The sequence below is a fragment of the Cricetulus griseus genome, chromosome 5 (assembly GCF_003668045.3).
Source record: "Cricetulus griseus strain 17A/GY chromosome 5, alternate assembly CriGri-PICRH-1.0, whole genome shotgun sequence".
Taxonomy (NCBI): domain Eukaryota; kingdom Metazoa; phylum Chordata; class Mammalia; order Rodentia; family Cricetidae; genus Cricetulus; species Cricetulus griseus.
This window is the reverse complement of record NC_048598.1, coordinates 55,593,244-55,608,996: the sequence shown is the minus strand read 5'-3', so window position 1 is coordinate 55,608,996 and position 15,753 is coordinate 55,593,244.

Sequence of the window (15,753 nt, the reverse complement as noted above, 5' to 3'; positions counted from 1 at the left end):
GAAAATGTCTCCAAACATGCTCATGTATTTGAACGGTTGGACCCCAGTTGGTAGTGCTGTTTGAGGAGGTAACAGAGCCTTTAGGAGGTGCTGCCCAGCTGGAGGAAGTACTTCACTGGAGGCAAGCTTTGATTTTTTTTTTTTTTTTTTTAGCTTTGCACCAATATTAGGATAAATCTTTCCTCCAAAAGCCGCTGAGCCCCACTGCCACGTGTGTGCTTTATGCCAGCCGCCCGCCTGAGTTAGGGCCCAAATTAATACAAAGAGACTTGTATTAGGTTCAAATGCTGCTTGGCCAATGACTAGGATTCTCATCTGTTAGCTCAGTCTTAATTATCATAAATCTATATATTTTATAAGACTTATCTTACCAGACGCCTTATTGGCATCCCTCCTTGCTGGTGGCTCATATCCCGCCGCTGGAGGAGGCGAAGGGGAAAGGGGGGCACTTCCTGTTTCTCCTTGCTAAATATGAGTCTCCTTGCTATGTCACTTCCTGCCTGGATCACCACTTCTCTACTACATTTCCCAGAATCCTCTTTGACTCCTAGTCCTGTCTAACTTGCTGTTTCATTGGCCAACAATCAATAAGATAAACATACACAGAAGTACTTCCCTCATCATCTCCCCTTTTCTGTCTAAATAAAAAGGAAGATAACTTATCTTTTATAATAACTGAAGAAAACTATAACCATAATTATCTGTTTTCAACTCTATCAAAGACCACAGAAGGATAATATATATACTCTAGAATTGACAGAGACATCTGACTATCTGGACAGTCACCCAAAGTTCCTCTGTAATGTTGGGGCATCCATCTTTAGCCTATAGGCCATAGTGTGTCTGGCACACTTCTCCATTTCAACAGGAACCCTTCAGTACTGTCTTGTTTGTAAGTTCAGCTGTCACTTTCTTGTGGGTCCTGCATGTCCAGTTTATACAGCAACAAACAGTCCAGGCAAGAAAAGTTTCTTGCTCAAATGGCTAATCTTGCCATGTTGAAAGCAAACTCCATATCAAGTTCCTTCGATGCCCATCCATCCTCCTTTCTGACGTAATTGGTGTGCCAGGAGAAGTTGTCTCACTGCCAAGAAAAAACCTAAACCATTTAAATGCCATATTTCCATAGGTCTTTGAAAGGTTTGAAGAATACCTATCCATCTCAAATATATCTCTATATATCTAGAAAACCTAACTAACCTAATTATAAGTTCTGACTATCATAGGTGATTATATAACCTGTATTTAATTATGTGTATCATTTTAAAAGATCTGTATAAACACAATACCTAAACAAGAGGAGACATATACATATCACAAAATTGACCTTAAAGTTGTATCAATAAATGAAAATCTATACCAACGCAAAGTATTCATTCCTATATCCTACTCCCCTTTTTCTTTAAAAAAATTGACTATGTACATTATCATTTATAACCAAACCCATTTAAATGAAAACAAACATTTATAAACAATATTTGGGAATTTGGGCATCGTTCCTTCTAAACTGCTTCCTGCTGATTGGGGGCGATGTTCATATACCATGGGGATCATGATAAAACATAGAAATCTGACCAAGTCCTTGTTTTTATAGTCTGTAAGGCTGTATCATCTCAGCTTCAGGGGGTCTTGCTTGATCAAACCGTATTAGTCTGGAAGGAATCCATAGCTTTTTATTTTCTGTGGAAACACAAACAGAAATTCTTTTTCCAAGTAGCCTGTCCTTAGACTTAAATTTTGAAGTCAAAGCATTTTTAAAATGTTTAAGTTGGATTAATTTAGCAGCATTTATAATCAAATGTATTTTAGCAGCAGTATAAGTCTTTCCTCAGCAATCAAACAATTTAAAGACAACAATATGGCATATAGTATCCAGATTCTCTGTGTATTTTCTATCTTTATGTGGCTTTTTTATTACTTAGGGCGTGGTCAGGCACATCTGTAGGGGCTACTAGGAGGCGGGGCTACAGTGTCTCCCTACACACCACCTCCTGTTTTCTCTTTCTGCATCCTGTGCGTAGATAAAATATGATCTCTCTGACTCCTGCTCCTTCGGTCATGCCTTCCCTGTCATGATGAACTCTAACTCTGGAGTCCTAAGCTAAAACAAAATAATTCTTTCTTAATTACTTTTGGTCATGGTATTTTATCTCAGCAACAGAATAATTACTAATACACTGCCAAAAGGTAGCGAATATTATGGGAGGAGGGGCATATGTATGCCATGATGTGTGTGTGGTGTCAGAGAACAACTTTCAGAAGTCAGTGGTCTCCTTCCACCATGGGTTCCTGGATCAAATTCAGGTCATCAGGCTTGTGTGCAGCACTTTTCCCTGCTGAGCCATCTCAGCAGCCTGATTTGTGTATTTATTTGGAGTGTCTGTGGAGGTCAGGAAGGGTCCATGAGCGGGAGGATGGGACGTTAGAACACACGTAATATGTAAGTAGAAGTAGGGAAGACTGAGATGGGGGTAGAAAGATTAAAGAAGGGGAGCGAGAGACAGGGTAAACCAAACTAAGGATACATGAAAGAAAAACTTATAGAAACCCACTACTTTGTAAGCTAATAATTTTAATAACTTTCAACATTGGTACCCTGTATGTGAGGTAATGCTGCTCCTGTAAGTCAAGGGTCATTATTAAATGAAAATTCCAGTGCCAGGTATAGACTATCTTGATATAAGTTATTAGTTGGGAAGGCCCAGAGGCCTCCAAACAGTATAGGCTATTGCTATTGTTCTTGGTTTCCCACTAGAACTAGATGATAAGACCCTATTGTAGAAGACTCCACACGTGTTGGTTACAAAACTCAGAGAAATCAAGCTAGAATTGATGCAGAAACTTCTTCCCAGTGGCTAACTTTCATAGTGCCAGAACATGCCATATAGGCCACTGGAGGAATAGGTTATCAATGGTCATACCTAGCAATGAATCCTGTAGGCTACAAAACCAACTTTCAAGGCAAGATGTGCCCATGTGTATAATACTGGCATGACTGTTCTAGTAACCAGCTACTTTCTGATTTCCGGATTCAAGGCCTGCTTCACAGGAGGACTTCATGCCTGGTTGTTATGATAAATCAAATCTTTCTGCCAAAAGCCGCCCGAGCCCTACTGCCATGTGGGTGGTCTCTGCCAGCCGCCTGAGTTCTGCTCGCCGAGTTAGGGTTCCAATTAATGCACAGAGACTTATGTTAGGTACAAATGCTGCTTGGCCAGTGACTAGGATTCTCATCTGTTAGCTCGGTCTTATTTATCATAAATCTATATATTTTATAAGACTTATCTTATCGGACGCTTTCCATTGGCCTCCTCCCTTGCTTGTGAATCACATCGCGAATCTGGAGGAAGAGAGGGCCCACGTCCTTCTTCCCATGTTTATGTATGAGTCTCCCTGCTATGTCATTTCCTGCCTGGATCATCACTTCTTTACTACATTTCCCAGAATCCTCTTTGACTCCTAGTCCCATCTAACTTGCTGCCTCATTGGCCAAATAGTACTTTATTTAACAATCAATAAGATGAACATACACAGAAGTACATTCCCCATCACCTGGTACTGTAAATCTAGTCAAAATCCCATGGTTTGAAAGATCATAACCCCTGGGGAAATAGAAAATATTGCAGAAAAGGGGGTGGAAAGAATGTAAACTGTAGGTGGAGTTTCTGTGTGTCCCAGCAGTGACTCCCAAATAACCACACAGAGACTTAATTTTAATTATAAATGCTTGGCCAGTAGTTTAGGCTTGTCTCCAGCCAGATCTAACAACTTAAATTAACCCATTTCTATTAATCTATGTGCTGCTCTGAGGCTCATTTACCTCATCTATGCACTTCCCACTCTGTTCTCTCTGCATCTCATGGTGTCTTTCTTGTGACTCCTCAGACTCTGCCCATCTTCTTCCCAGCATTCTCTCTTCCCCCCAAATACTGCCTAGCTATCAGCCAATCAGCTTTTTTTTTAATTAACAATAAGAGCAGCTCATTTTCATAGTGTACATAAGGATTACTCCACAGCAGTAAATGCTAGAGGATGGGGAGAAGTACTGTGAACTATTGTCTTCTGGACATGACGTGGCATTGCACACATAAACTCACAGCAGCTATGGTTACCTGCATAAGAGCTGCACAGACTAAGCCTGTCAATATTCCAACATGGGCAGAAGAGGGACTCATGAGAGCCCACTTATATCAGAGGAGTTATGGGCAATTAGTGGCTGCTGGGAAAGGGAACTAATTTGTTTCCAAGGGTATATTCATTGGTAAGTTGCCCATGATCCAGTAAATACCTCGATACCCTTGCAGTTAACTCTAATTAAATACAGTGGGTTACAAAGACAACAATAAGAAGCCCACAAAGTGGGAAGGGGATGCGTTGTGAAGAAGGGGTTGCAAGGGAACAAGAGTGGGCAGACAAAGAAAAAAAATAACACATGCAGTCCGATAGGGCAATTCTAAGAATCCATATCATAGAAATAAGTAAACAGACAAAAATGTGTATTCCAAAGCTCCCTGCCCGTGTGTGTGTGTGTGTGTGTGTGTGTGTGTGTGTGTGTGTGTGTGTGTGTATGTGTGTGTGCCTGTGCGTGTGTGTGGGTGTTTTGGTTTCTCTTTTGAGACAGGGTCTCACTATGTAGCTCTGGCTATCCTGGAACTCACTATATAGACCAGGCTGGCCTTGAACTCACAAAGATCTACCTGCCTCTGCCTCCTAAGTGCTGGGATTAAGGGACACACAACTGCAGGAATGTCACTTCTTTAGGAGTCACTTCTTTCCTTTCACCATGGGATCTAGGAGTCGGACTCAGGTTGTCAACCTTGTATTACAAGTGCTCTTACCTACTGAGCCATCTCACCAGCCAGCCACTGGTTAATTGCTTAATTCATTTTAGTATATATGTTTCATCTGGAGTTTCATTTTTAAATTTATTTATTGAGACAGGGTCTCATTATGAAGCTCTAGATCAGTGGTTCTCAACCTGTGTAGTAACACCTTTAGGGTTCAATGACCCTTTCACAGGGGTCTCCTAAGATCATCAGAAAACATTATGATTCATAGCAGTAGCAAAACTACAGTTAAGCAACAAAAATAAGTTTATGGTTGGGACTCACCACACTATAAGGAATTGTATTAAAGACTCATAACATTAGGAAGGTTGAGAAACCACTGATCTAGATGCTGTGTAGACCAGGCCTGCCTGGAACTCTGGGAGATTTGCCTACCTCTGCTTCCTGAGTGCTAGTATTGAAGGTGTTTGCCCTCATGCCCAGCCTCATTTTATTGTTTATTGTTTTTTGAAGATAGGATTTTCTTATTTCCCAGATGAGTCATGACTTTCTTCGCTCTAGAAATTTTGTCTATCTCCCAAGTAGCTGAGACTACAGGTGTACAGCACTGAATCCAGGTACAAACGTTTTAAAAGCAACAAATTTAAAAAAAATCTAAAAATATTTCCTAATGGGGGGCAGAGATATTACTTACATTGAGATACAATAGACTATGTCACAACTGTATAGTGCAGAACTATGTCCAAGTTTATCAGTCTACTTACCTGGAGTCGTGCTGTTTTGTAAAGTTTCTCTATTTTGGTTGGACTGTGTTGATGCCCATGACTACAGTAATGTGATTTCCAGAACTAATGTAAGTAGTTTCTCTAGCTTCCTGCCTGCCCTGCTCTAAGGACCCTAGTAATGGTAACCAAGAGAGATGTTTATCCATCACCTGACTTTCTTTAGCTGAACACTCCCTGATCACCCCCAGCAATGGCACCTGCAAACTGAACGGGGATTGATTTAATTAGATGTGAGAATTTTGGTTGCTGGTATGTATGTGTACCATGTGCATGCCTGGTGTCCTCAGGGTTCAAAGGAGGATGCTGGATCACCTGGACTGCAGTTACTGATGTTTCAGCCTCCTGCCCGCTCTTCCTTTCTGCCCTATAACTGCTCCAGCCTCTACATGGACGGTAGGCTCTGGTTTTTAGAGACTCCTCCACTAGTTTTTCTCCTGAATAAAGATCTGTACTGGTTTAAGTTGCTGGTCTCTTGTGTGTCTTTCCTTCCTGCCAATGCTTCAAAGTACACACATGGGTGTGACAGTAGAGGGAAATTATATCGGCAGGATGATGGGATGTAGCACCTGCAGAAAGTTTAAGGAGTCCCTATCCAGACCGAATGTTGACAACTGTTACTTGGAAATAAACAGGAGCTAAATTTCCAGAGCTACATGAAAATGGAATTAGAAATGTAAGAACAAGACGCTGGAGAGATGATTCAGCAGTTAAGAGCACTGGTTGTTCTCAAAAAGGACCCAAGTTTGTTTTCCAGTACCCACATGGTAGACTTACAACCATCTGTAACCAGTTACAGGAGATCGGATGCCCTCTATTGAGCTCCAAGGGCACCAGGCACAAATGTGGTATATAGACACACATGAAAGCAAAAGTCTCACACGAATAAATCTAAGGAAGAAGAAGAGGAGGAGGAGGTGGTGTTGGAACAATCTGACTTGGGTCATATTGCTCCTCTTTCTTCCTCAAGTCTGGATAGCACCAGGGGAGAGATTTTCTTGGGTCTCTGTTTTTAAATGGAAAGAGAACTGGTTGGTGGCAGCTACAGGTTTCTCAAGTCTTCAAAGATAGAAATCCACTCGAGTATCCTCCCAAGCAAACTACAGGAGGTAATGAGAGCTAGACTGACATGCCTTAGGTCCAAAGAAAAGGTCACAGAGACCACATACATCTTGGTGGTACCTAGTCCTGGCAGCTGTGACACTCAATCCAAGATCCAATCCAATTTCATCCCCTCACCTACACATTTTTTAAAATTTAAATTAGAAACAAGCTTCTTTTACATGTCAATCTCAGTTCCCTCTCCCTCCCCTCCTCCTCTGCCCCCCATCGACTCCCTGTCCCATCTCCTTTCTGCTCCCCAGGGAGGGTGAGGCCTTCCATGGGGATCTTCAAAGTCTCTCATATCATTTGGAGCAGGGCCTAGGCCATCCCCAGTGTGTCTAGGCTGAGAGAGTATCCCTCTATGTGGAATGGGCTCCCAAAGTCCATTCGTGTACTAGGGGTAAATATTGATCCACTACCAGTGGCCCCATAGATTGTCCAGACCTCCAAACTGACTTCCTCTTTCAGGGAGTCTGGAAATCAGTCTGGGGTCTATGAGTTCTCCCTTGTTCAGGTCAGCTATTTCTGTAGGTTTCCCCAGCCTTCACCTACATATCTGAGTGGGCCATCTGCAGAAGTACTATGAGAACTTACCTGAAGTCTTACATAGATAGTTATCTCCATGACCCCTTGGAGAGAAGGAGAGGTATAAAGCTAGACCTGTTTGGCCTAGGAACTCCACTCACCCAAAAAGCCCATTCAATGATCATACTCATGAGAATGAGGCAGACTTCTACCCATGAACACATCAGGGATATGTATGAGACAGATATACTAAGCTCAGCCAAAACACCACCCAGCTGCCCACTCTGACATGAGTAATCTTCAATTATGCGTTTCTGTGAAGAAATTCTCAGGATCCACCTGCTCTATGCCATCCTCCCAGAAAATCCCTCTAACTTTGGAGCCCATTCTACATTACTCACTGACCAACAGCAGATGCCAAGAATTGGAATTGCCCAGCCAGTGAATACAGAGACTACCTCAACCAGGAGTCCTAACAGTACCAGCTAACAGTTCTGCTGAGTAGCAGAGTCTACAGTGGCCACTTTGAAATTGTAACCCAGATAGTAGTCCCACCCAACCAGTAGAAAGCAGCCCAGCCAATTAGGAACACATAACAAACTCTGCTCGCCCAGGTCATCTGGTCCTTCCAGAGTCACATGCTAGACAAAATACCAAAGGTTTGGTCTTGCCAGAGACTATATCTGTACAGACTAGCAGAAGGACTACCTCCTCAGTGTACAGACAGCAAGTCAAGGAACACTGAAGAAGACCATGTGATGTAATCAATGTGTTAAAAGACCAGTGTGGCGGCACATGCCTGCAATCTCAGTACTGGGTACAGGTAGGAAGATCAGTTTAAGATCATCCTCAACTACACAGTGAATTCAGATGCAGTTTGGGCAACATAAGACCCTGTCCCAAAAACAATGTAACAGAAACAAAAATATACAAAACAAGAAAAAAAAAGTGTTAAAAACAAAAAGCCAACCAATATCATTTTGTCTTTCAGATATGAAAAGTCAAAAACTTTATTGCAAAATCATATTGAAAATGCACTAAAACAACGACAGATATAAAGCAATTTTTTTCCCGAGCATAAGGATTAAAAGGGAATATTATAGATAACTACAGCTAAAATAAGTTGGGATACACACTACAAAATGACATAATTTTTTTTTTTTTTTTTTTTTTTTTTTGGTTTTTCGAGACAGGGTTTCTTTGGAGGCTGTCCTGGAACCAGGCTGGTCTTGAACTCACAGAAATCCGCCTGCCTCTAACTCCTTGCTGGGATTAAAAGTGTGCGCCACTACCACCAGGCTAAAATGACATAAATTCTAACATCAAAAATTCTAAAGGGGGCTGGAGAGATGGCTCAGAGGTTAAGAGCACCGACTGCTCTTCCAGAGGTCCTGAGTTCAATTCCCAGCAACCACATGGTGGCTCACAACCATCCGTTATGAGATCTGGTGCCCTCTTCTGGTGTGCAGATATACATGGCAGCAGAATGTTGTATACATATTAAATGAAATCTTTTAAAAAAGATTTAAAAAAATATTCCAAAGGGTCAGGCATGGTGACACATACTTGTAGGTTAGTATACAGAAGACCGAAGCAGGAAAATCTTGAGTTTGAGGCCAGACTGTGATACAGAGAGACCCTGTCGCTAAATAAACAAATAAAATTAAGAGGGAGGAAAATGGAATGTCTTAAGAGTTTTATTGCTATGAAAAGACACCATGACCACAGCAACTCCTATAAATGAAAACATTTCATTGGGGCTGGCTTACAGTTATGAGGTTTAGTCCATTATCATCATTGTGGGAAGCTGTAGACAGAGTTTCAGTCCCACCTGGTCCCACAGCTGTTTAGCCCTAAATACACACACAGAGGCTTATGTCAGTTATAAACTGTTTGGCTGATGGCTTGGGCTTCTTACTGGCTAGCTCTCTCTTAATAGTTAACCCATAACTATTAATCTATGTATTTCTACATGGCCTTATCTTACCAGAGAGTATCTGGCATCCTATCTTCCCAGCAGCTACATAGCGTCTCCCTGGTGGCTCCTCTCTGCATCCTCTCCCCAGAATTCTCCTTGTCTGGTAGTCCCGCCTATACTTTCTGCCTAGCTATTGGCCACTAAGCGTTTTATTCATCAACCAATAAGAGAAACATATACAGAAGGACATCGCCCATCAGGAAGCATGGTGGCATGCTGAGGCAGACGTGGTGTTGGAGAAGTAGCTGAGAAGTACATCTGGATCTGCAGGCAGCAGGAAGAGAGAGCGACACAGTCGCCAGGCTTGAGCTTCTGAGACCTCAAAGCCCCACCCCCTAGTGAGACATCTTCTCCGATAAAGTCACACCTACTCCAGTAAAACCACATCTCCTAATAGTGCCACTCGCTCAGGGCCTATGGCGGCCATTTTGATTCAAACCACCACAGGGGATGATAAGGGAAGAAGGTGAGAGTCGGAGAGTGTGGAAGAATAGAAGAGGGCAATGGGAATGAATACATTCAAAATACATTACATACATGTATGAAAATATGACGGGGGGGGCGGCTGGAGAGATGGTTCAGCGGTTTTAAGAGCACTGACTGTTCTTGCAGAGGTCCTGCGTTCAATTCCCGGCAACCACATGGTGGCTCACAACCCTCTGTAGTGAGATCTGGTGCCCTCTGCTGGTGTGCAGGCAGAAGACTGCATACATAATAAATAAATAAATAAAATCTTAAGAAAAAGAAAATACGACGCTTGGCTCAGTGGGTAAAAGCCCTTATTCTGCAAGACTGATAACTGAGTTTGATCCCTGGAACCCGTAGTGGAAAAAGAGAATGAACTCCTAAAAGTTGTTCTCTGAACTCCACAGGCACACTATGGCATGTTAATGTACACACACACACACACACACACACACACTTTAAAAATTTTTTAGTCAGATGATGGTGGTGCATGCCTTTAATCTGAGCACTTGGGAGGCAGAGGCAGGTGGATCTCTGTGAGTTCAAGGTCAGCTTGGTCTACAAAGCAAGTTCCAGGACAGCCTCCAAAGTTACAGAGAAACTCTGTCTTAAAAAACAAAAATTTTTAAAGTTTATTTTTATGTACATGTTGTTTTGCTTGCATGTATGCATATGTAACATGTGCATGCCTGGTGCTCACATAGGCCAGAAAGACATCTGGTCCCTGGGAACTGGAGTTACAGATGGTTGTGAACCATCATGTGGGTGCTAGGAATTGAACCTGGGTTCTCGGGAGGAATAGCCAGTATTCTTAATTGCTGAGCCATCTCTCCAGCCCCAATAACAATTTTTTAAAAAGAGCAATGTCATAATGAAACCCATTATTTTGTACAATTAGCATTTGCTAAAATGGTACATGAAAGTACAGAGTTGTAAGCAAAGATAAATTGTTTTGAGACTGAAACAGGGTGTTGTAAGATCTATACTCAGTAATTAGAAAGCAAAAATCTTTAGAACTATAAAGCAAAAATAGAAAGGAGGGTTGTGGTTTCTGCTGGGTGGCAGAGCACTTGCTTGGCATGACAGAGTCCTGGACTCAATCTCTGGGATGTGTGGGAGGGGCAGGGAAGGTGGGTGAGAAAAGCCAGGAAGGATTCAAAGTGCATCCACACAGAAAACCATGAAACCATAAAGGAAGGAACAAGAAAGGGAGAAACCAATGTCTAAAAAACCACCAGACAAAATGACAACAGTAAGGTTTCTTTTATTAATATTTATTTTTACTGTGTGTTCATCTGTGAGGGTGTGCACAGGTCATTGTGTGCACGTGGAGGTCAGGGGGCAACTTCAGATCTTGGTCCTTCTTTTCTAACATGCTTGTGACAGAGTCTCTCGTTTGCTACTGTGGCCCTCAAGCTTCCTTCCAGAGGATTTGTCCCCACTCCTGTCTTACTCTAGGAATGCTGAGATTCCGGACATATGCCACCACATTCCACCTTCACATGGGTTCTGCAGGTCAGAACTCAGGTTGTCAGATTTGTGCTTAACCTACTGAGCCATCTTGTCAGCCTGATAGTAAGTTCCTACCTATCAATAATTAACCTTGCATGTAAATAGATTCAATTCTCCATTTAAAACAATAGATAAAAACCCAACTATATGCTACCTGGAAAAAAGTCACACACATACTAAGAGTGGAAGAATACAAAAAGATACCCCACATAAACGGAAGCCCAGAGGGCAGAAGGTTCAGAGAGAGACCCTGCTGACACACACACACACACACACACACACACACACACACACACAAGGGGACATGGATGACCATGGCACATTTGTGGAGGTCAGAGGACAGCTTCATGGAGTCTGTTCTCTCCTCCACTTTACATGGGTTCTGGGGCTTGAACTCAGGTCTCCAGGTTTGTATGGTAAGCATCTTTGTGTACTGCCCTATCTTCTGGATTCAGGAGGTGCTTTGTGAAAGCTGAACTTTGGTGATACATGTCTGTAATCACAGCATTCTTGATGCAGAAGTGGGATGACCAGGAGTTCAGGGCCAGTTTGTGCTACATAGAGATACCCTGTCCAACAAATTAGATACCCTGTAAGAATGCATACACTCGACGGGCGGTAGTGGCACACACCTTTAATCCCAGCACTCGGGAGGCAGAGGCAGGCGGATCTATGTGAGTTTGAGACCAGCCTGGTCTACAAGAGCTAGTTCCAGGACAGCCTCCAAAGCCACAGAGAAATCCTGTCTCGAAAAACCAAAAAAAAAACAAAAAACAAAAAAAACAAAAACAAAAACAAAAAAAAAAACAAAACATACACTCCTACAAAGACCGAATCATGAAGAAGTAGAGAAATCCAAAGTGGAAGGTGGAGTTCAGTAGCAGAGGTGACAGCAGGGAGGGAGGGAGAAGGGGAGAGAATTTTTTTTCAATATGAACTAGACAAACACTTATTTATTTATTGAGACAGGGTTTCTCTGTGTAGCTTTGGCACCTGTCCTGGCACTCACTCTATAGACCAGGCTGGCCTCGAACTCACAGAGATCCTTCTGCCTATGCCTTCCGAGTGCTGGGATTAAAGGCATGCGCCACCACTGCCAGGCGAGAGAGGGAATCTTGAAACAGACCAGTACTGAATAAGGAAACTGAATCAGTAATAAAGTCCTTTATGCCTACATCTGGAATATGTAAGTACTTGCTGAGCGTGTATAAGGTACTGAATTGAATCTATAGTAACACTCACACACAAGCCGGGGATGGTGGCGCATGCCTTTAATCCCAGCGCTCGGGAGGCAGAAGTAGATCTCTACAGAGTGAGTTTCAGGACAGCCAGAGCTACACAGAGAAACCCTGTCTCAGAGAACAGAACAACAACAACAAAAAAGTCACACACACACACTCCTATCTAGGAAAGTTCAAGACTTAATGGCTTCACTGATGAAGTGACCAAGACAACTCTTCTCACCCTTCAAATAAAAGTACAGCCAACTCTTTTGACAAGGCTAGTATCAGTGATACCAAATCCAAACAAGAGCATTGCAAGAGAATGGCAGCCCAGTTTTTTTTTTTTTTTTTTTTTTTTTTTTTTTTTTATATGTTCAGGTTCTCACTGTGTATCCCTCACTTGCTTTGTAGACATCAGGCTGGCCTCAAACTCAGAGATCAATAGAGAGTCAAGTGTTTAAGTTAAGTTAAAATTCAATTCTAAGAACAAATAGACATAAGTTCCTTGCTGCTTTGGGAAGTCTTCCCGAGCATGTCCTCAGAAGGACACACATGGGTAGATGTGATTGTCAGGCTATGCTGTGGGGACATCAGTTAAGGAAACACCTCTATACTGTCCAGTTACCAGGAGAAGCTGTTAGATTTGCCTGTGGCACTTCTTGGCTTGTTATACCCCAATCCAAACAAGACCAACCCTTTCTCCTAAACCTGAAACTTCTAACAAGTGAGACATGACAAGAGCTGGTACCCACAAACATGAAGTCGTAAGATTTTAACTCTTCCTTCCCCCTACCTGCTGTTGATACAATATGAGGCTCATACTTAATTTTCTCTCGGAGCACAACTCTCCAGCTCTTCCCATCCCCCCTCTTGAAGAATGTTACAAGAGTTAGTGGGTGGTTAGCAGGACCCTCTTAGAAACAAACAGCCATTCCAGAGAAATAATTGCTCACATACCAAGGCTGCCAACATGAGCTGCTCCCCAGTAGTTCAGTAACCTTAATGAAGCGAGAGCAACGCCCCCGGCAACACAGACTCTAGCTAGAAGAAAGGATCCACAGATTGTGGAAAAGTCCGAGTTAAAAGGCAAACACCACAGGCTCCACAGAACGGGGAGCAGGCAAAGATTTCTAAATACAGAGCTCAATTGTGAGAGCACCTATTTCTCACTAGATCATCATTTGCTCGGTCAAAAATAGAACCTTCCACGTCTTGATCCATTCAGAGTAAGCCACAGCAGGCACAGCTTTGCTTACACAGGGCAACCAGGTCAGAAAGGCCACACAGGGAAATGGAGAAAGCAGCCAGCAGGTTTTCTTAGGGATTATACTAGTTCGGCTTTTATCCTCCTTCCCAGCTATCCTGGTGCCAAGCAGACTGCAGGGAGGCCTTTAGCTCTGCTCGCAAAGAGCTGCTTTTATCAGCAGTCCCACAGCTACGACTCCCTCTACTGCCCAGTGTTTTCTTTACTTAATGAATTTCAAACTCAAGCATGTTCACAGAGTTAGAGCAGTCCACTACTGAAAATATAACCAAAAGGGCACAAATTTAGAAAGGAACACAGTAGCTGAAAAGCAGCTCCCCAGGGCCGACTTCCATAGTTACAACTCTCCTCTATCTCAGACAGGACATTTTGTTCAGTTTAATGAAGTCTTCATCTAGACAAAATTGGGACTTTAAAAAAACTTTATAATAATTTATTTATTTACTGTGCATTATGTATGTTTGTGGGAGCAAAAGCTAGATGTACACATAGGGGTCAGAGGACAACTTGCCAGGGTTCTTCCTCTCCACCACATCCACGTGTCAGGCTTGGTGTCTGCTGCCTTTACCCACTGAGCTATCTTGCCAGCCCAGGAACTGACCTTTTTTGTTGATTTTCGCCCATCTTTAACATCACCTTTAGCAGAATTTAAAATGGGCTCTGAGGCTGGGTTTGGTAGAATGCTTGCATGGCATGCACAAAGCCCTGGGCTTGATCCCCGGCACCACAAAATAGAAACTAACACAAGACAGGCCTTACTCCTCTTGCAGGACCCACTTAGAACGTAATACTAAAATTGTCAGGCTGAGTGAGGTGGTACATGCTCATAATCCTAGCACTTAGGAGGCAGAGGCAGGAGGGCTGGGGTTAAGGCCACCTGGGCCACACAAGAGGAACCAACCTAAAACAAACATGAAGAATCCCTGTTTGCTTATCAGTCTTGGAATGTATTTGCTCAACTTTGTCTAGAAAACCTGCAGGCACCACAAGCCTGAAGACTTCCAAGTGTGAGTGAGGGCTAGAAGCTACCTGTGTGAGCTCATGAGGGGCGGGTCAGAATAAGGAAAAACAGACTATTCTTCAGAGAGGAAGAGATGTGGAATCCACAAAGGAAGGGAAAGAATAGTGAGCAGTGCAGGTGGAAAGAGGAGAAATGCACAAGCCAAACCTGGGCCAGGGGATGGCACAGGGGCATTTCCAACATACTGCCCACATGATGGACAGAAAGAACCAACTTCCCTTCCCTAGTTGTGCTCTGATGGAATGAGCATACCCCCCCCACACACATACACACAACATTCCACTGATGTAATGGCAAAAATAAACAAGGGCAAACATATACCTACTGGGGTGGAAAGGCAAACAGCTTACGCTGTACAGCTCTGACTGGGAAGGGAAGCAGCTGCTGTCACAAGGTAAGCATGGAAAGATGCTCGGTCCTACAGTGACCAGAGCACAAACAAGTTGCAGAAAGAGCAGCTGTGTACTACCGGCAGCAGCCAGGCCCCATCTTGCCCAGACCTGAGACTGCTGAGGCCAAGCCTGTCCCCTGCACAAGGAGGTCAGACTCAGGGGGAAGCTGTCCAATAGATGTTTAGATCCATGTCCCCTCTCAGGATACTTTTGTTTGTGCACAAGTGCCATAGCATCCGTGTGGAAGTCAGAAAACAATTTACAGGAGTTGGTTCTCTTCTTTGGGGCGGTGAGGCTGGCAGCAAGTGCCCTCACCTGCTGAGCCATCTCCCGACTCCTTTACTACTTCAACGGCATCTTTACTGCGTTACATTTTCTTACTGTTCTTTGGGTTTTTGTTTTGGTCTAATTTAGCTTGTATGTTTTTTTTTTTTTTTAAGATTTTATTATGTATACAACATTCTGCTTCCATGTACATCTGCACACCAGAAGAGGGCACCAGATCTCATATCGGATGGTTGGGAGCCACCATGTGGTTGCTGGGAATTGAACTCAGGACCTCTGGAAGAATAGCCAATGCTGTTAACCTGAGCCATCTCTCCAGCCCAGCTTGTATGTTTTCTTATTGAAAGTATTTTTTTCTTAGCTACCTTCCCTTGCTTTTTCCTTCCCATGATCCTCTACATTTTGACTACCTTAT